Raw genomic sequence first — 20,996 nt, 5'->3', positions numbered from 1 at the left:
CAAACATATATATAATAGGAGGAGTAGAAAGGGAGAGAAGAAAGAGAAAGAGAGCGATAGAGACAGAGACAGAGGATACAGAAGAGAACTCCTCATGAGGTAATCAGAGAAGGTCCAAGCCTCCCACAGGAGTGAATGTGCCCGGAAAGGAAGGGCAAGGTCTCCTGGCACCTGGACATCCACTAACGATAGAAATGACTGCAGTAGAGCAGGGCTGTCTATAACCCAGGATTTCCAGAATAATGATCGTTTATTCCCTGGGTTTGAAATTTCCTGGATTTGGATATTAGTGTCCAATAAGTAAATTTCAAGTTTCTTTAATGAAAATCATAAATTACTTTTACATGCTGACTAATATAGCTACTCAAAATACCATATGTTGTGAATTTTTAAGGAATTGGCTTGCTGACATTTTCTTCAGGGGAAAACTTACATTTAAATGTGTACCTTATTTTTTATTTATTTATTTATTTTAAGGTATTTAGTTTTTTTGTTTTTCTTTTTTTTAATTTTATTATTTTTTAACATCTTTATTGAAGTATAATTGCTTTACAGTGGTGTGTGTGTATATATATATATATAGATATAGATATAGATAGATAGATAGATGTCCATCCCCATATCTCCTCCCTCTTTCGTCTCCCTCCCACCCTCCCTATCCTACCCCTCTAGGTTGTCACAAAGTAGTGAGCTGATCTCCCTGTGCTATATGCGGCTGCTTGCCACTAGCTATCTCTTTTACATTTGGTAGTATATATAAGTCAATGCCACTCTGTTTTATCTGAAATAGCATAAAAAAAGAATGTTTTTTTAAAACTTAAGTGGCCATACTGTAATTGTGATTCAATGTTAAATTAATCATATCCAGACTTCTTACCAGAATTATTCATTTTACTCTTTTCAACTCATATGAATGTAATCTAGTTTCATTTAGCCAAATTTCTCATTTTTTGATATAAATCAGCAGACCTAGAATCTGGCAGCTGTAAGTAGGTTGTTTTGTGGTTGGTTTCCCCCCCACCCCCGGAGAAATTCTGAAAAGATGTGATGATATTGTTGGTCAAAACATAACTGATAATGTTCTGACCAGTAAATCGAAGCTGGATATACAGTAGATCCAGCTTTATTTCTTTTTACAAGCAACTAAAGTCCACCAACGAAAAAGAAAAAGTGAGTGTTGAAGAATGCTTTTTACTCAAGTGATTCAATGTTTTAGGCTGTGAAATAAACTAGTATTTCAGCAGTAGTCCAACAAGGCATGCTAGACAAGAACTGTGTCTTCAGCAACCTCAGCAAGCAATTCTGAATGACTTTGCAGTGAATATCATACTAGGAACAATCATAAATGTGAGGTCTTGTAGCAATTTATAATACGTAAATCCTCCATTACACCAACATATGTTCAGTGGCAGAGGGTAGCAAAAGCTGTCATTGGCTTCTGTTATCATAGAGACATGCTGTCTACTAGTTCCCTGATTGAGATGTGGAGCAGTAAACCAGATGAAGGCAGTGCGCTGTTCAAGAGATGAGGATAATAGGGTGCCAGTGTGGATACAGCAGCAGCCTGGACGGAGATGACACTGACAGCTCTGTGGTGGGCTCTGCTGCAGATGCCACATTTGTCACTTTGAGCAGTTCCATCATGTCATTTCTGAGTCACCCTTAGCATCAAACAGCAGAACATAATCACCAACACAATGGTTCTGGAAGCCTGCTAGTTCCCTGGCGATGGGATGAAGCTTAGCTGAACTGATCCTGCCCGACTCTGCGTGCCTTGTGAAGGGAGACACCTCATCACGGGAAATTGAGAAAAGATCTGAAACTGAAGAGAACCTGCAGCGGTGTCTGTGAGAGTGCGGAGTATCTTCAGTGACAGAAAGGAGAAGAAATGAGGAAGAGACAGAAAGCAGAGCCTCAGGAATGTGCAGTGCCAACCTTGGCTTCCAGGAGACAGAAGAACAGACAAGTAACCCTGGAGTGCGGAAATCGGCGGGGGTGATTTTTATAGGAATTTCAGCCTATTTACTCCAGTTCTGGAGAATGATGATGGTCGGCACATTCTTTTCCCTATTATGCTTAATGTAATTGATATCAATCACCAAAGCTCCTCTCCCACTCTTTCTTTCACTCTCTTCAGTAAGGAAATTTCAACTTATTTCAACCCAGTATTTGTCACATGCTTGCGATATGCCTGACAACGTGCAAGGGAGCATGAGAATGCAAAACAAGACTGACATGCTTCCTGCCTTAGGGACTCCAGTAATTTTGGAACGACATGATCCACGAAATGTTTGGAGAAGAACAGAAGACAGGATATAATCAAGTGTCACAGAATGTATTAGAGGAAATAAGTGCCATGGCAGGTCACGAAAGGTGGAGATCAGATCTTGGACCAGGTACAAAAGAGGTACAAAATGCACCATGAAGGACTCAGGTAGAAAGGAAACAGCACATGACACATTTAGTAGGTGAACCTTTTCATAGAGGAGATAGTGAGGACCCTGGAATGCCCTGTATACTCTTTTTTTAAAAAAAAATTTTATTGGAGTATAGTTGATTTACAATGTGTTAGTTTCAGGTGTACAGCAAAGTCAATCAGTTATACATATACATATATCTACTCTTTTTTAGATTCTTTTCCCATATAGGCCATTACAGAGTATTGAGGAGAGTCCCCTGTGCTATACAGTAGGACCTTCTTAGTTATCTATTTTATATAGTGGAATTGACATACACGCCCTGTATAGTCTAGTGGGATAGGAAAGTAGACGCTGCCCTATAAATATGGTCACTGTGGATGATAGTTGCAATGCTTAAGGCTTGATGCCTGTGGATCTGCCCACTGAAAAGTATGCTGATCACAAAGAATACCATTAATGAATGGTATTGAATGGTCCATCTTAAACATGAAAAAGCTGAGACAAGGAGATTTTATAAATGGGTTGATGCTGCTTATCTTTCTTCTAATTTTAAGTACCAAGACTATTAGTGAGGAATCAGGAGTCTTCCCTTAAATCTTGAAGGACATATTTTGTGGAACATTGGAGACCCAAAGAAAAGGCCGATTATGGGATGAACTCAAACCTTGTAATAAAATAAGAGCAATTTAATAAAAAGAAGTCACCTTAATTATAATTATAAGCTCAGGCTTAAGTAGATGCTAGGAGGGTATAAGAGCACCTGCCCCCCTGCATTAATTACAAGTAAGTGTGCACATCCATAGTCCACAGCTGGCACAAGGGAGACTTACTGTGCACCCTAAGATAAGCAAACAGGCAAAAATAATCACTCTGTCTAGCTCTAGTCCACAAAATCAGTGAGGCCTTGGGTCACCAATCCTGTAAATTGCTGACTGTATAAAGAAAATGGTTTTATCCCTGACTGTTGTAATATTGTTGTAATATTATATTATGACACTTGCAGATATGATAGATATGATACATATGATATAAGAAAACTATTGTTTTTCCATGATGAATAAACTAGGGGTAGCCTCAGTATCCTTGGCAATTTTTCTTTCTCACCTTTTGACTGGTTTCCACATTAGCATGCAGAGAGCTGAAAAATGAGTGTAGCTTCAACCTTACAACAATAATCATAAAGTTTCAAAAGTAGATAAACAGCAACCCTTCTGGAATGCACCAGAGAGCTGGCTCAAAATCTAAAGAGAGAGAGGCACCAGCAGGGAGAAGATGGAATGCCAGCACTGCCCTACCAGGGCAAGATGCAGCCAGTAAGAAGAGCTCAGCTAAGGTGACTGGCAAATTGGTGGAGACCCTGCCAAGATAGAGTGAAGACCCTGGGGCCCCAGATACAGAGGGAGTCCACAACTTCTTGCGAAACTTTTCTACATGAATCCTACTAGGCACTCAGAGAAATGAGAGAATCCTAAGAGTCTCCTTTGTGTAGAACTGGGGGAGGAAAACAGTAGCCACTGAAGGAGAAGTGAAGAATTTCACCAGGATCCTTCTCCACTAACTCCCTTGTGGAACAAATTCCTTTATCTGTGTGTGGGGTGAGGGAGGGGAGTGGAGGAAGGGATAGATACATGAGGATCCAGGCCTAAAGCTGCAGTTGCAGGAGGGGCAGTGCACTGAGAAGTCTGAATAGCCTAGGATTTAAGAGAATGGTGTCTGCCCAAAACTAAGGCTTTTTCAGAACATCAGAGGTTGCACCCCCTACAATCCCCACAGCACACATACACTCATTGCCAGGTCAGCAGGTAACATGTAACTTATAGGCAAGAGATAGACCCTCTCTTAGGCAGAGCTCACCAGGAAGAACTGAAAGCTAGAGGGTGGGGAGGACATTGTAACAAAGCCCACTGGCAAACCAGCTCACACCCTAAACACAACTTATTTCTAGAGGAAGTTTAAAACTGTGGTGCCCCGAGGGTGGCCATAGCATAACAAACTTCAAACCAGCTCAATGCCTAATTAGATTAGCTCAACTCTACCAGAAATAAATGCATGCCCATTTGCAAGTGTGAAAAATGTTTACCTCAGTCTCTACAGTTCTAAAAGAGGTGTCTGGCTTTCAACAACAAAAACTGGAAAGCATACAAAAAGGCAAAACAAAACAACACTCTCAAGGAAGTAAGCAATCATCCAAACCAGACAGATACACCACAAGTCTTGGAACATCTGAAAAGGAATTTAATAACCATGATTAGTATGTTAAAGGCTCTAATGGGAAAAGTAGACAGCATGCAAGACCAGATGGTAATTTTAGCATAGAGAGGAAAACTTTTAATAAAAATCAAATGGAAATAATAGAAATGAAAACTACAACTTCATCAGAGATGAAGATTGCCTTTGAGGGGATTGTTAGTAGACTTCAGAAAGGTGAAGAAAATGTTAGTGAACTTGAGAAACCTATAGAAATTACCTAAACTGAAAGAACATCCAAGAGCTGTGGTCCAATACCATACAGTCTAAATTTTGTGTAATTGAAAACACAGGAGAAGGAAGAACATGGCAGAAGAAACATTTGAAGAACTAAATAACTGTTGAATTGTTTTACTTGGGAAGCCAGCCCTTCTAAAGGCTGAATGTCCTTAAAAAACTTCTCTGCAGATACTCTAATTCATTTCCTAAATGCTATTGTCTCTGTATATTCCTTTGACAAGTGATGAATAACAGAAAGACTAAACTGCAGATCTGCAGATATAGTTTTTGTGTCAGCTACTTATCTTTTTTTTTTTTTTTTTAGCTACTTATCTTTCTTGATGCAGATCTTTTTATGGTGTTTGGGCCAAGGACAATAAATGTGAAAAATCTGTCTTAGATATAAAACAAATCAGATTATAAAATGTCTTAAAAAGTTGTACAGCAAAGAAACATGCTTAATATTTTTCAACCCAGTATTTCCTAAATCTATTTGACCTTGTACCTCTTCTTTATACATAATATTCATTAAAATTGTATAAAATTAATGTTAAGATGAATCAACTTGGAGTAATTATACATGGGAGCTTGGTTGCTCTCTATTTTCCTTCTTTTTTCAGGTGTATTTTGGTTTTCTAAGGCCTTGTATGAACTGGCCCTTAGCTGTTTCTCAAATTGCATCTTCCTTTGGTCTGCATCTCACTCACTATATTTTAGTCACGGGCTTCTGTTGTCCCTTAAACATTCTAAGCTCATTTCCTCCTTAAGACCTTTACACTTTTTGTTATTTCTGTCCCCAAATGTTTTTCTGTCAGATATTTGTGTGACTTTCTCATTTTATTCGGGACTCTGGCAAACATCACCCATTCTGACAAATCCTCACTAGTAACCCTTTCTAAATTACCATCTCCCTGCATCATTCTTTATCCATTTATTGTGTTTCGTAGCATATTATTACCTACTGTTATACTTTGCATACATTTTTTTCTTACCTGACTGCTATAGAAGAATGTAGATTCTATAATGTCTGGAACTTTATTTTCTATCTTAATCACTACATCCCCAATGCCTAGAATGGTACCTGGTATCAATCTAGAATGACAAGCACCTATAAAAATGTTTGAAAGAGTGCAAGATTAATGAATCAGTCTGAACTGCCTCTATGGGGTCTGCATTCTTCTTTGATCCATCCCTAATTGGCCCAGCTAGCCTATGCCGTATCAGAGGTGATACACTAATTAGGAAACATTCTCTGTCTCTTAGTCTTAATTGTTAAAAGATTAGTCATTACGGTGTAAAGAATCTTTGACTTCAACAACTATAATTTTATTGCTCTAATTCTTTTCTTTTTAATTGATCTTGCACTAATTTAGGCAATGTAGGGGCCTCTGAAAATGTGCTCCACTGATATCTTTCATAAAAGATCATATGAGCCTGATTTGAATGGTGTTGTGTAGCTTTCCCTAATTTAAGGAAAGAAAACGTTATCTTACTTTGGGAGATTATATACTCCTTTTCAAAAAATGCATTGTGGTTATTCATTCTCAAATCCCCCTGGACTGAGCAGTGGGGTTAAATTTAGCCTGATATCTTGCAACAAAATGAAACTAACCGTAATGTTGCTATTAACTTGTGTTGCTTTTATAACTGCTACGTGTAAAGGCTGACCCTGTCAGTTCAGTGCACCAGCCAGCTTTTATAATAGTGTTTATTTATTTTTACTTGTTGACAGTTTGCTTTATTTATTTATTTATGGCTGTGTTGGGTCTTCGTTTCCATGAGAGGGTTTTCTCTAGTTGTGGCAAGCGGGGGCCACTCTTCATCGCGGTGCGCGGGCCTCTCACTATCGCGGCCTCTCTTGTTGCGGAGCACAGTCTCCAGATGCGCAGGCTCAGTAATTGTGGCTCACAGGCCCAGTTGCTCCGCAGCATGTGGGATCTTCCCAGACCAGGGCTTGAACTCGTGTCCCCTGCATTGGCAGGCAGATTCTCAACCACTGCACCACCAGGGAAGCCCACCAGACAGCTTTTTAAAAAACACACACACAAGTACCCAAACCTCATTTCCAGGGACTCTGATTTAAGTAGTGTGGGGATGAACTCAGGCATGGGCGTTTTTAGAGCTCTACCCATTGATTCTAATATGTAGCCAAGATGGTAGGCCAATGGTCTAGCTCATGGATAAATTACAGCATATATAAGGCAGTTGAAATCAGGGAAGATGCAATCAGGGCAGGCTGTAACTATGAGGACAAGCGGGAATAAGGAGAGGAAAGTTTCAGACAAGACCAGACAATAAAACAGCTGCTTATGTAGAGAGCACTGACACACTAGTCAATCACAGAATGCTTGGGGTTCTAGTTGTCCAGGACTGTGTGAGAAAACGAGTTCTCCTCAGGCCAGGAGAAAACCATAGGCTTCTATTCTTCATATTCTCAACACTCTCAGTTTTCACCTCTAATGGTTAAATGGCCCATATTCCAATGCCAGTCTTGGTTTCTGTGAGGGTGCTGGCATCTCCTCCTGCTTTGAAAAGCTCTCCAAGGCTGTTTTGACATGGAGTCTCATAGTATGTTCATGACTTCAGGGGCCCAACAGGCACACCCAAGGATGCTTCATCTTGTATATCTGCTGGTCCTCCAGGTTCCTCTATCTCTAGAGTTGGAGCAGAAGAGTAATTCAGGCTCAAGTTCCTGGCATCTTGGTCTGTTCTGATCTCTTAGTTGTCTCACCCTAAATCATCCTGACTGTAATTAAATAATTTTAAGCTACCAGTAGAAAAGCATTTTTGTACATTTAGAAGCTATGAAACTTTTTTTTCTTTCTTTTCCTTTTCATCTAAGTCTAGTCTATCTATCTACCTACCCATCCATCCATCTCTCTATCTAATCTATATTTCTATATATAGATGTATACAGACATCCTGATCTATGAAACATATAAGGAATCTATTGCCTTGTAAAGTATTCTTCCAAAAATGGAAGAATATTAAAGTACATATGGCAGAACAAAATATTAAAAGTTCTATATCAATTATGAGACTAGATAAAATGAACACATAATGAGCATCTGTGGCATAATAAAATTGTCTCTAATCTTTGTCCCTAGTTCCTGGTACAGAGCTTCAAAAATTCTTGGAATTGCCTGAGTGATGAGTGTCTTTGTTATGCTGATGAAGTGACTTGTCGGGGATGAGGGTGGGGGGTATACCTATCTGGCTTCTAGATGGGGGCTAGTCACCAGAAAGACCAACCATATGATTAAGGGTTTGAACTTTGGGCCAGCCTGACCTCTGAGGAGGGAGTGGAGATTGGTGATTGAATTCAAGTACCTGGCCAATGATTTACTTGATCTTGCCTAGGTAATGAACTCCCAATAAAACCTCTGAACTCAAGACTCAGAGAAGCTTGCTGGTTCATGGACATACCATGAACCAGGACAGTAATAGACAATGACCCTACAGGTACAGAAGCTCCTGTGCACAGACCTTACCATTTGCATTTCTTTATCTGGCTGTTTATTCTTATATTTTATAGTAAAATGGTAATTATAAGTATATTGCTTTTTTGAGTACAGAGTCTTTTTAGCAAAATATCAAATGTGAGAGGGTTGTGGGAAGCCCCTTTTTGTAGCTGGCTGGGTTGAAGTGCGGGGAGCTTGGAGACATCCAAGACTTGCAGCTGGCATCTAAAATAGGGGCATTCTTGTGAAGGATTTTGCTCTTAACCTGTGGGTCTGTCCAGTTAGTTACTGTCAGAATTGAATTGTTCATGTAAATACATACAAGTATTTACAAGAACACTTTGTCTTTCATTCATAGCCAATAACTTTAGATTCAACCATTATTATAATATATTAAAATATTTCTTTCCAAAACTAAGGACCATATTTAAATATTATAATAGTGACTGACACTAAAGTTACTGGCCATGAATGAAAGATTAAATGTTTGTGTAAATTCTTGTGTTTTATAGACAAATTTTCTATTAGGAATTTACATTCTGACACCAAATTCTCTGACACCAACTGGGTGTCCTGCAATTCATTTGTTTATTCCTTCCTGATTCAAAAGTAAAGTAATGTCTTGCATACGTTTAAGAAAGAGGAAGAAGTAAATCTCTTGAGCTTTTATGAATTATTTATCTTTTCTAAAACTTATGACCATTGAAAAACTAACTTATTTTAATGTTTTAAATATTTTCTTTTTACATTTTCTCTTATTTAAGCAGTTGAAAATTGTTGATTTTGCATTTAGATTTTTCACTTCTTATTGTCAAATTTCAGGGTAACATTTTATAATAAATAGCTCTATACTACTCTTTAAAGTAAAATATGTATAATAATATTAAAAAATTCGGAGAATTAAATTCAGTAAACATGAACTCTCATTCTCCTATTCATTATCTTCCTCTTAAATGTTCTTCTCTTTACTCTGGCTCCTGCACAAGAGAGATGTGGTACAGATGGAAAAATAATGCAAAGCCAGAGACAAAGAGAAAAGTTGTGACTCCAGGAGTGAACAAGCAAAGCTAACAATTACTGTTTTAAGTGAAATGATTATAAACTGGATATATTTTTAAAAAAGAAAAAAGGGAGCTAACAGCCCATTAAAAAAAAAATCACACATAAAAATGAGACAATAAAGGAGAAACATTATATTTATATTCATATATGTTTATCTATAGCTATAGATACACATATCTGTACTCCACAGTCGGTGTGTGTGTGTGTGTATAGATAGAGAGAAGGAAATGAAAATATTTGTCAATGAATTTGAGGACTAGAAACATTTTGAAATAGGCTCTTTCCCAAATTACAAAATTGGGCTTTTAGAATGATGAGTCAGCATAGTGTGGTTTTTAAGCGTGAGTTTTGAAATTACACATTTTGAACATTGGGGCTGTGTGAATCTGTGCAAGTTACATTTCTCTGCTGTAGTTAACTCATCTTTAAAAACTGGGGATATCGTGATCACTGGGGTGAGGATTACTGATACGTAAAACATCCAGCTCATCACCGGCACTTGTGAATGACAGTGAATTTGGCCCGGCTGATTCCAGACCTCACAGTCTATGGATACAAATGAGGATGTAAGAAGCCAGACTTTTGCAAAGATTGCCATGGACTATGTGTTACATCCTTTCATTTTTGTAAGCATGAAAACAAAGGATGGAGTTTGTTTAAAATGATTTTTTTAAGCTGTTAACCTTTTTATCCCAAGCTCCATGCTTCTCCCTGAGGCTGAAACACATAGGTCCATGCTTTTCCAGGGCTGCACACCTGATGTTAATAATGTACTCTGTTGCATGATCACCATGAATAAAGGGAGCTCCTTTCTACTTCTGATTTTTCTCGGGGAATCGTGTCAAAATGGTGTAGGAGAGGCAGGAGGAAAACTCCCATTTCAATCCATGCAATGAAAAAACATTTAAAACTATTTAATTGGGTCTGGATTAAAGACATGACATTGTCTCCACCTATTTCTGTGGTTCAACCGTTCATCACCTATTTGTCTTTGAACCGAGCCTCTAGGAATTGGGGGCCCCTGAAGTAGGGATACAATGCTAAGCTGAATTTGAATGAGTAGTTGAAGCAGTATCTTCTGATGTTTCTTAAACTGTCAGGTAATATAACAAAGTCAATGAAAATATCCTCACAAATTGTCACTACCCATTCATTTCAGGAGAGATGCTTAGAGGAGTAATTATGTCTACTGATTTTATTTATTAAAATAATCAATTACTTCTTCAAATTATCATATTTCAAGAAAAACAAAATGTATGGCTCATGCTTTTAAAGTCAACTTTTTTCATAGTCTGACTTTGTGAAACATCTCAAAATTAAACAAAATGTTTCTTAGACTTGAGTCATTTTCCCCAATCCTGGAGTGAGTGTAAGTCTAGAATAGCTTATGCAGTTTAGTTTTCATGCATTTGCCAAGTTAAGTGAATCTTACTGTAACGGTCAGTTAATGTTAACTATTCTAAGAAGCAAGCTGAACAAATCTGGGTTCAGACCTCCTCTTAATTACTTTGCAGTTTATCCTCTTGACTGTGTTTAACTAAAAGCACCATGAGCGCTTGATGAGCAAAAAAATAAAACTCCCTTCCCTTGACTTAATCTTTCTGAAACTACTCTAACACCATGGTGTCACAGTTGGGCTTTTTTGGATAATCTTGCTGGTTATACAAAGTATATCTTCTAGGCTGGGATCAACAGCTGCACACCTGCACATAACCTTCTAAAGCTTCATAGTCCCTTTCTGTCTGTAGTGAATGGAAGGCACCATCAGCTCTGGAAAGAAACAGCATGAAAAATATTGGCAATCCAAGCTCACCATGCAATTTAAATTTCAAAGTGCCCAAGAGCTTTGGACGAGAATTTTATTTAATTATATTTTCCCCAAGAAGTATGCTTTGTAAAAAAAATCTGTACCATGTCTTCTGTTTTATTTATTTATGTAACAACAGTCTATGTTTACCTGAGTAAAAATCCTCTATTTGAAAATCAAAATGAATTGGAAGTCCCTCGGATGTCTCTCTTTATCTACAAGAGATTTCACTCTGGTTAGGTGGCAGAATATACTAGAAGTGTTGAGCTAAACTGACATAAAAATCTTGCTGTAAGTCTTGCACACCGACCACCTCACTTCTGGTTTCCGTTTCTTCAGTGTTATAATTTTTCTGACTTTTTGTAAACGTATTACTCACAATAAAAAACAAAGACATAAATCAGGGCTACAAAATGAGGCAGGAGAGGCCAGGGGCACATTAATCACAAGTGGGGCAGGGTGATCTAGCAGAAAGTGTTTGAGAATCGATTAGATCTTGCCTCTGTCATATACCAGTGAAAAGCTTTAGGCAAGCGACATACATGCTTTTGTGGTCTCCTCTTCTGCTGATATGTAGATAAGAATACAGAAATAGAATACCTCTTTAGAATGCATAACTGAAACCTGCCTACCTCGCAGGGTGATTATGAGGATCAAAATATGTGAAAGGTTCTTGTATTGTAGTAAAGATACATAAGGACATTGAGAAAAAAAAGGTAGTCTGACTCAGAACCCCACTTCTAGCCACTGCTGAGACGGCCTCTCAAAAATGTATATAAATGCACCTGGACCAAAATCAATGTGGAACGCTTACTTTCTTTATTCTTTCCCTCCAGAGTGTTTGTATTTGTGGCCATAATTAGTCCTGGGAGCTCTAAGAATTAATAGAAGATTACTGTGGTCCCCATTGACCCAGACCCAGCTCAATTCTGACTCTATTTTCCATCTAAGGTGCTTTCATGTTGCCCTAGTGTAGAAAGTCATGCAAGAAAAAGATTTCATCTACTAATTCCCATTAAATTGTCAAGAGATCACTTTCCAAAAAAATTTACATTTTAAGTAAGAGGATATAGGGTGAGGGAAACGGTAAGCCCAAGGAAAATAATTACAAATGCAATTTCAATGTCTCCTTGAATTCTTTGGGAGGAGATGAAGAGCTTCTAAACATCCTTGAAACCAGAGCATTTTAAGCGATCATCCACGCTTCTCTAGGAGAGCCACCGGGTAGCTGGTAATGTCTGTGAGTGGAATGGCCTCTTGCATTATGGTCGCTGGATCATTCAGGCCATCGTGTATTTACTTTTTAGGGTGAAGTAAAAAACAGAGGCACAAACCCGCATAATTTTTTAAATGGTGTTTGTTCCCCCTCTCTGTGTTACAAGTATCTCAAGTTACAAGTAATATAAAAAACTTCTTTCTGTAAAAGCCTGAGAGTTCTGAAGGCTGCAGTCCTCTTTATATAGACCAGAAACCTGAGAATTTAGGTAATGGGTCAGAATCACACCATTACTAGTATTGCTTGTCTCTGAGTTGGGTATAGAGGGATATACGGTAGTAAAGACACTATTTTCCACTTTGATGACAATCCTAAAGACTAAGCTATAGACCCTTATTAAACTTTATTTTTGTTTTAGTTTATTATTTTTCCCTTCCCAGCCAAACTTTTTTTTCAGCTTTATTACTTTGTTTTTAAAAAACTTTAACAGCTTTATTGCAGTATAATTGGTATACAAAGACTTGCACATATTTAATGTGTACAATTTGATGAGTTCAGACTTATGCAAATGCCTGTGATACTGTGTTTGTTTGTTTTTAATCCATTCTGTCAATGTCTACTTTTGGATTGCAGTTTTTAATCCCTTTACATTAATGTAATTACCAATAAGGCAGGATTAATGTCTGCCACTTTGCTGTGTGTTTTCTATATTTCTTATGTCTTTCCTGAGCTTTAAATCCTGTATTTTGTGATGTATGGGTCAAATTCATTTATATATCCCATAGAAAATATAAACATGTCCAAAACCGAATCTATATCGACCTCTATTACATTATTTCTTTTGTGTTTTCTATCTCAAGGAAGACTAACATCCATTCAAGTATATGAAAAATAAAATTGTCACTGGTTACGTTTCCATTTTCACTCACCCCATCCAGTGACTTGCAAATACCTACAGATACTACCTCCCCAAGTGAGTCCAGACCACCAGAGCAGGCATACTCATAGGTGTCTCTGCTCCATTCTTCTCTCTCTACGTCCTAGTATCCATTCTGTAGCTAGATAGGTATTTCTAAATAAAGTAAATATGGTCATGTTAACTTAAAAATGTGAGTGGTTCCCACTGCTCTCAGTTTTGTAGTCCTTACTGTGCTTTACAAGACGCTGCCTGACTTAGGTCCTTCTTGCATCTCTACTGCCATCTCTCACACCTTAAACACCTGGCCCCTGTCAAACCAAACTTCCTTCCACCATCTGACCTTAATCTGCTCTCACCTATGGCTTTCTGTTAGTAACACATTTCTTTCCATCCTCTTTTTCTGTAGTTAGCTCTTATCAATGCTTAAGATTTCTATCTGATAATTACTCTGTACCAAAAAAAAAAAAAAAAGAAAGAAAAACGTCCTTTGTACCTCTATTTGAGTTATCTTCTTCTAATGTTTACTTCCACAAATCCTGTACTCATCTTACATAACTAACATCACTATTTTTGAAATCTATTTCTTTTCTCTAGTCCTCAAATAATCTCAAATTCCATGAAAACAGGGACTTCAAAATTTTTGTTTTTTAATATATCCTATAGTACCTTCCCCAAGACCTACTGGTTACCAAATAAATATTTATTGAATAAATGAATGGATAGCTCAGTTTTCCTTAGTATGCCATTTTGAACCAATCATCCATAAATTGTTGAACTTTAAAAAAATTATTTTTAGGTGATGTCTCATTCAGACAACATAGGTGGGATTAAATGCATAAACCAGAGATAATCTAAAAGTAATTTTTCTATTTTTATAAAAACCTATTACATCTCTTATCTCCCAAACTTTGAAACTCGAGTCTTATCTCAAAATTTAAAAGCCATTTCAACATGAAATAAGAATTGCCAATTGCACTACTATTCTAGGAGTTTCCTTCCTCTAATTCTATTATAACTTTATTAAAATGTGGGTTCCCAGTAAGCCATATGAGAAGACATCATTTTTACAGGTACATAAGCAACTGTATTTTCCTTGCAATTATTGTTGCAATTATTGTTCCAATGACAAAAAATTAGACCAAAGTCTTCAATGTTCATTGTAATATAAAGCTTATCAAGCCCCTTTCCTGGGAGGCTGGAGACCATTATTCATATATTGTGTGGATCATTCTCCTTAAATGCATTAGACTACACTTTTCCAGAGTGAAACACATGTAACCTTCAGAAGCAAAATCTTGAAAGACTTGGCCTTCAATAACCTGTCAACTCACTTTTGAGACGTATATTTTTGATTATTTGTAATTAGAAAAAATCTTTCTGAAAGTGTTATCTGAGAACTACCTGAAAAATCACTTGGCAGGTTTGTTTAAAATTCTATAACTTTAAGTTTAAAAGTTTTTTTGCCTTGTTTTCTAGGAAAATACAACTTCCTACTAATTTGGTTTTATAAAAATAAACAGCATATTTAATATACTTTATTTTTCTATATGACTTTATTTGTGGTATATATGAATACGAGCAGATATAGGCATGTTATAATAACATGAAATGATACAGAACAATTTTAAATGATGTAATAATGTGTATTTATAGTTGTTTGTATAGTGCTCAAGCTTTTAGACCTTTTTTTAGTTCATTGAGTTTGAAATTTTACTATTTCTGCTATGCACTAGAAGGACATAAAGTACCTTTGGGAGAAACTGCAAAAGAAAATATTACTCCCTATAAAAGTGTGAATACCTGTGTGGCCTCTCAGGTGTAGGAAATACATTTATTATGGATTAGTCTTTCCCCAAAGGGATGTGGGCTATGGAAATAACAGAGAAGAATCGAAAATAACTGGCAGTAACAATGGATGGCTATTTGTTTTATGGTAGTTCTGAAAACTGACTGCCTTCTCAGTTTATAATAAGAGGACACATTCTGAAAAAAGGCTAGATGCCCTGGCATTTACTCCTTTCCTCTGATCAAAACGTAAAATAAATAGAATACCAAGGATGGGTATTTTTTTCTCTGTCTCCTTCTGTTGGAACAATGCAGAGACTAAATTTTCTATAATACAGGAGTTAGGTCTTCCGAGTCTGTTATAAAGACTAAGACTTTCTTATTGCTGCCAAAATTAAAATAATAAAGTGATTTATCAAATACAATGTGTCAGGTCTTGTTACCTGCACATTATACATAAAATGCTGCTTAATCTTCACAATAAACCTGCAAGATAAGTTCATATTACTATCTTCAAATGAAGAAAATAAGACTCAGGTTGTATCACTGGCTTCAAGCCTTTAACCAAATAAATTACAGTTCAAGTGCTCAACTTTGACCTGTCTGACTCTAATATCCGTGTTACTTAAAATTATTACCAAAAATATTTTCTCAAAAATTTTCAACACTAAATTCTGTGCCAATGAAGAATGTCTGTATATGTCTGTCAAGGTAAAAAGAGTGGCTCAAAGATAATTCCCAATGTTTTGAAGTTTACAGTGTGTTATAAATAAGCCAGACTGAAAACAGAAGATTAACCAGCTATTGTATAAAAAGTAGTAGCCTGTGGAACTGAATAACTTAGATTTTAATCCAGTCACAACACTTTGTTTGCTTTGAAAGTGCAAAGGATGAGTTTATGAACCCTAGCATTCTCTTTAGGACTATCACATTACAATTCTAGATTATACAAATATACAGCAGAATCTTGCTAAAACTATCCCCTCCATTTTATGTTGCTTTTTATTTTGTCATTGTCTTAACTGAATTTTAACTGTTTCACATTTATATTAATTTATTCTGTTTACACTATTCTTTGGAACATCAGGTAGGAGCAAGCTTAGCCATCAATCTCTATGCAAATAAAACTATCACACTGACAGAAATTCTCTCCTTTGATCAAACTTTGGTTCGGTTCCTCTGAGCTCTCTGCTCCACTAGGCCCAACCTCAGGTTTCAGTCTCTGTCCCTGTAGAGTCCAGTTTTAGCAAAAATCCTGTCAAGTCACTTTAGAGAGAATCCCTACTCTTGATGTCTGATCATCCCGGATTCTTGACCAAATTCCTCATTCCCCACCATCCCCCAGGTGATGTCTGATCAGTCTAGCCTGCCTGCAGTAAGAATCCTGTTAGGACAGTTTAGCAAGAATTAGCCTACCCTTTTGGTAATTTTCCATCCCCCCAAATATACCCTCTGCTATAAGTCCCCACTTTTCCTTGCTGTATTTGGAGTTGAGCCCCATCTCTCTCCCCTAGTGCAAACCCCCATTGTAGTAGTCCCTTTGAATGAAGTCTTCTTTACTATGTTTCCCAACTGTCAGAATAAATTTTTTTTTCTTCAAAACATCTCATTAGCTTTATCACAAACTTACTAAAGAGAAATCAACATAGTTCATAAAAATCTCTTTAGGATTCAGACAGGTGCTAATTAATCCTTTATCATTCTGAATTTTATTAGCAACCTGGTTTTTAAGATGAACGGCACAAAACGATTTTATTATGAGACTAAGTGAGAATTTGACAGGAAAACCATGTTTCCCACTGAAGTAACAGCAACAACAACAACAAAAAAGAACTTACTTTTGGATAGCAAGCCAATTAATGTTCGCTTTTGAAAATCTACATCAGACAAAGAATGACAGTAATAACTTGAAGAGTCCTCTTTAAGTTATTCAAATGTAATGTAATCATTGCTAGTGAGGGAAGGTGTAAAAACACCTTTTGCTATTTGAACAAGGTGGCCTCTTACACAGGTGTGCAAAGTTAGTCTCTAAGGGAAAAGAGGGTGTTTGTTTGGGAAAAGGACTTCAAACTAAGAAAGAGATTGTGACCTCTACCTTTTTTCCTTTGATGAGTTTCTCATTGAAGTCATGCATAGGGTTTACCAAAACCTCTGGTTCCACTTTACATCTTTATCCAGACATTGCCCAGGCAGAAAGCAAGTACTGTAATAGGGAGAACTAGTCTTCTTTAGTGACTCTGTAGCCGTTTTAGAAACATCAATAGTAGAGTGACAAGGCACTAAAATTTAGAGACATACAGGCGGGACTTCTTTTGGCTAAGGCTGTGGTAGCACATTTTCAAGGGATGAGGTTAGTGGTCTATATCTCTATCTCCATCTCTATCTCTGTGTGTATCTGAAATCTGTGTATAATATAGTACATTTCAGAAGGGGTTTAAGTGATTAATTAAAAAATAAAATTAAAATGTTATCACCGGATAGTGAGTTACAAGTAATATTTTTGCTGCATTTTATTTATTACATTTCCCAAATTGTCTTCAGTGAAGGTATATGGCCTTTTAAGTATATGATTGGTCAAGCAAAAGAAAAAGAGATTATACAATATTTAAACAACAGAATTAGCTAACTTGATCAAAAAGCTATCACACCCAATGGTTGAATCATACATGTTCTTTTTAATCACTCATGAAACCTGACAAAAGATATTCTATAAACAAATTTTGCCAAATGTCAATTGATTTCTCTCAGTAACAACCAGTAAAATTAGGCTAAATTCTATAACAGAAAGATAATACCATACCTCTGGATGATTCATAAATTCAAAAAATCATGAAATTAGAACAAATCTAGAGCTAGGTTTTATATATATATATATATATATATATATTTAAATAGACAATACAAAACATAAAAACTCATGGTATGCAGCTAAAACAGTACTCAGAGAGAAATTTATGGTATCAACTGCATATTATCAAAGGAGAAATATTGATAATCAATGAACTAAGCATGCAATTTAAGAAATGTGAAAAAGAAAGTTATAGGTTAGAAACAATACAACAAAAATCAGTAAGGACATAAAAATTGGTTAGGAATAAACTAACATATTAACAAATGTTTGTTGAGAGCCCAATATTAGAATGAAAAAAGAACATATATAATAAACTGACCCCATCAATTTTAACTGATAAATATGAAATTTTGATGAAATAGATAAGTTTCTAGAGCAGATGATTTTTAAGAAGAATAAGATCTCTTGCCACTGATGGTTGTACTAGTGAGGTATATCAAATATTTGAGGAATAATATAGAATCAAATCATTAAATAAAGTATGAAAGATTAGAAAGAAGAAACAGTCTTTCTTTAAATATGACATAATTGTCAGTATAGAAAATCCAAAGGAATCTTAGACAGTTTATTAAAATAATAATAATTTTTAGAAAGACTAGTGAAAATAAATCAATATAAGTATGTATTTTTATAAAGCAACAAAAATATTTTTATAAGATTCCATTTATGAGAGTATTAAAAATATAGTGTGTATTTTAAAATTACAAAAACTAAACTTTATTAAAAGATGCTAAGAAGACCTATGCTAAATAAATAAGAGGATATACTAGGTTCATGGTTTGAAAGGTTATATAAATGAGTTTCAAATTTCCCCAAATGTTTCTATATGCAATGCAATCAAAATCCAATAGGATTTCAGTGTAATTTGAAAGCTAAATATGTAAAGATATATTAAGTATAAACATTCATGAATAATCAAGGTCCTCTTGAGGAATGATAACAAGGTGAGAGGGGTTGCTTTATCACATATTTATATAATATAAAGCAATGACAATTATGATAATATGGTAATGAAAAGTTAATAGTAAAACAATGAAAGAGAATAAAAAGCCAATAAATTAATTAATATGAACACTTAATTTAGGACTAAGAAGTTCTGTTTATCAAAGACTGTGATAAAGAGAATGAAAGAACAACATGAAATTGGAAATATTATATTTTCATTTGATATCTCTTACAAAGGACTGATATTCAAAATATATAGAGATTCTCAATCTATAAGGAAAAGACAAGAAACATAATTTTAAATGTGCAAAATAAAATAAGGATATCACAGTTGAGAGAACAATAAAATGATGATACATTTTGTAAAGAGATGCCAACTCTTTCGTAAACTGAAAAATGTGAAATAAAACCACAATTACATAATCAATAAACTCTCACCAGATGGGCCATAGCTGGTCTGACATAATTAGAACAGGCCCTTCCTCAAACACATAGCCAGTTCTCTCCTCATAATAACCTGTAAGATTTTAAAGCTGTGAGGGTGCAAACCTCAAGAGTTAAGTGAAAACCCCCAAACAAAGGCAGTAAAGAATGTCCTGCAATCTTTGGGGCTTAGGGGACAGACACCTGCCAGGCTCTCAATAAAAAATTCATGAGGGCCACATACGAAGACTAGAAACAAACTAGAAATAGACTGAGTAGTAGTGATAATTGTAACCCAGCCCAGATCCAGCTTGGTTTCTAATTGTGTCCTGGTGATCAGCTTCTTATCCTCTCTGCTTAACAAAGGAAAGGGGACCATTCGGGAGAAAATAAAATAATCTACAGTCTTTTATATACACTGTAGGTTTAAAATAAAAAGTATCAATGACCATACATGTGAAGAGGCAAGAGAATGTGACCAATAATCAAAAGAGGAAAGAAAGAGACAAAAGTAGTAAGCCTACAGATGATTCTAATATTGGAGTTATGGCAAGATATCTAAAATAATTAAAATCATGATTTTAAATACTTTAAAAAACAGAGGAAATGAAATAAATAAATAAGGAATAACTGTGATATGGAAGTGGGCTTTTAAGGAAGAAACAAACAGATATTCTAGAACCAAAAAGATACAAACAACTAAAAGTGAGACCTCACTGGATGCATTAAACAGCAGACTGAACACAGCAGTTACCTTTCAGGGACAGGGCTTGTTTGTGAGTGAGCTGAACCTGGGACATGGAGATCTGGCTCTCAACATGAAGTTCTTCTCAGACCATCAAGTTAGTGTAACAGCAAATGTTCTGGAATTTTCTCCTTGATGAAAATGTCCAGTTAGACCTGCCAGATTTGAAACCGTATTTGCTGTATCTTAGGGCAAAAAGGAAATACAGTGAACAAGAAGAGATGTATGTTGTATTATCAGATAAACCATTGTTGAAATCCTGTTTTTGCCATTGACCACCTCTGTGACCTTGGTTAAATTCCTTAATCTCCCTGAGCCTGTTATTTAACCTGTGAAAATAAGATAATAATAGATTCCCCTCAAAATCTGAGGGAGAAATAAAATTATCAACAAGAAGTTTATGCTGACCAGGTGTCTAGAAGATGATCAATCATTGCTAATTCCATTAATTTTCATTATGGATAAATTTAAAACAACTAAGCATTTCTCCAAGTCACACAGCCTAATGTTGTTTAATAAATGTTATTTATTGAGGGCTTCCCTGGTGGCGCAGTGGTTGAGAGTCCGCCTGCCGATGCAGGGGACACGGGTTCGTGCCCCGGTCCGGGAGGATCCCACATGCCACGGAGCGGCTGGGCCCGTGAGCCATGGCTGCTGAGCCTGCGCGTCTGGAGCCTGTGCTCCACAACAGGAGAGGCCACAACAGTGAGAGGCCCGCGTACCAAAAAAAAAAAAAAAAAAGGTTATTTATTGAGAGGTTCATCTAAGGTAATAATTGCTTCGTAATAGTTGCTTAATAATAGTCCTGGAACCTTGCCTATTCTGTTCAATTTTGGGCTTTCTTAGGAGAGAATAGGACAAAAACTTCTTGAGTACAAATTCATTTTTAGTTTTTT

The 20,996-nt window shown here is 36.2% G+C and overlaps 1 long non-coding RNA gene across 1 annotated transcript in view; it reads left to right on the top strand.

Moving 5' to 3' along the window:
* Positions 1 to 20,996, top strand: part of LOC309838843 — a 530,643-nt gene that overhangs the window by 259,357 nt on the left and 250,290 nt on the right. The gene's annotated exons all lie outside the window — the stretch shown is intronic.

Source organism: Grampus griseus (assembly GCF_964374135.1).
Source record: "Grampus griseus genome assembly, chromosome: 21".
Classification (NCBI taxonomy): Eukaryota; Metazoa; Chordata; class Mammalia; order Artiodactyla; family Delphinidae; genus Grampus; species Grampus griseus.
Note: the sequence above shows the minus strand (reverse complement) of the source record. Positions and strands in the feature narration are given on the sequence as shown.